Raw genomic sequence first — 1583 nt, forward strand, 5'->3', positions numbered from 1 at the left:
TGCCGACGAATGCTCGACAACTTGGTATGGAACTGTCGAAGCGTTTTGATTTCTCCAAGCAAGAAATTGACGATATGATGAACTTCATCAGATGAAGTTTACAGGTCATAGTTGTCGGCGTTCGAGTGCAACATATGCTGAGGACATTAACTTGATGTCGGAAACTTGATGAACTGGTTTGGGCGGTTTATTGGGAGGGCTTCTAGATTATCTCCATTTGAGTGGTTTCACAACACCCTAGTTTATTGACCTTCGTGGTTGACCTGGTGTTATAACTAGGATGTTGTATATAGGAGATAAAGTTTAGAAGCGCCACGGGTTTGATAAACCAGTGGCAACCACCCCAAACCTCCATATTACTGAACACAATATAGGTGGCTACAGTAAATCCATAAATAAGGAGTTGAATGAAGGTCCATTTATGGGGCTAGTTCAAGGACGAATGTATTGAGATTTACTGTTAGATGGGAACGAGCTCAGAGACCTCCTCGTGGTGTTCCTGGAAACTCAACTATAATGTTTTATTTTTTTTTCTTTTTTCTCTCTAAGTTTTATGGAGGGCTTCTAGATTATCTCCATTTGAGTGGTTTCACAACACCCTAGTTTATTGACCTTCGTGGTTGACCTGGTGTTATAACTAGGATGTTGTATATAGGAGATAAAGTTTAGAAGCGCCACGGGTTTGATAAACCAGTGGCAACCACCCAAACCTCCATATTACTGAACACAATATAGGTGGCTACAGTAAATCCATAAATAAGGAGTTGACCAGAGGACACAAAAAATGGATTGAACGGATTCTGCGAGGTGCGATGGCACAATATCGATCAAAAGGTTTTGGTCTTGCACTACCTCGCTTCTGAAAAGGTCTGGGTTCTCAATATAACACCAGTCAGGTATATAGACTGACAGCTGTGGGGTTCGAACCCACGCCCTTTCGGACTGGCGCCTTAAGCCAGCGCCTTAGACCACTCGGCCAAACTGTCGGTGAGTGCTTCAAAAATCATAGCGGAGAAGATGCGTTACACTATAGGACATGACACAAAAACGGTTTCGAACCGTTTCCGCGGAATGCGTTCTTCATCAAATCACACGAAAAGAAATTTCTAACAGCTGTGAGATTCGAACCCACGCCCTTGTGGACTGACGCCTGAAGCCAGCGCCTTAGACCACTCGGCCAAACTGTCGATGAGCGCTTCAAGATTCATAGCCGAGGTGATGCATCGCTCTGCCAAACCAGAGGACACAGAAAATGGATTGAACGGATTCTGCGAGGTGCGATGGCACAATATCGATCAAAAGGTTTTGGTCTTGCACTACCTCGCTTCTGAAAGGGTCTCGGTTCTTAATATAAGACCAGTCAGGTATATAGGCTGACAGCTGTGGGGTTCGAACCCACGCCCTTTCGGACTGGCGCCTTAAGCCAGCGCCTTAGACCACTCGGCCAAACTGTCGATGAGTGCTTCAAAAATCATAGCGGAGAAGATGCGTTACACTATAGGACATGACACAAAAACGGTTTCGAACCGTTTCCGCGGAATGCGTTCTTCATCAAATCACACGAAAAGAATTTTCTAACAGCT

General features: G+C 44.8%; 3 non-coding genes across 3 annotated transcripts; all 3 read right to left on the bottom strand.

Moving 5' to 3' along the window:
• Positions 1-906: 906 nt before the first annotated feature.
• On the bottom strand, positions 907-986 carry Pmar_PMAR004656. The gene has a single exon. It is a non-coding gene; the product is annotated as a tRNA-Leu (tRNA).
• A 121-nt stretch (positions 987-1107) lies between these two features.
• Positions 1108-1187, bottom strand: Pmar_PMAR004657. The gene has a single exon. It is a non-coding gene; the product is annotated as a tRNA-Leu (tRNA).
• Positions 1188-1374: 187 nt separating this feature from the next.
• On the bottom strand, positions 1375-1454 carry Pmar_PMAR004658. Its single transcript has one exon. It is a non-coding gene; the product is annotated as a tRNA-Leu (tRNA).
• Between the last annotated feature and the right edge of the window lie 129 nt (positions 1455-1583).

The sequence above is a fragment of the Perkinsus marinus genome, assembly GCF_000006405.1.
Source record: "Perkinsus marinus ATCC 50983 genomic scaffold scf_1104296955676, whole genome shotgun sequence".
NCBI lineage: Eukaryota > Perkinsozoa > Perkinsida > Perkinsidae > Perkinsus > Perkinsus marinus.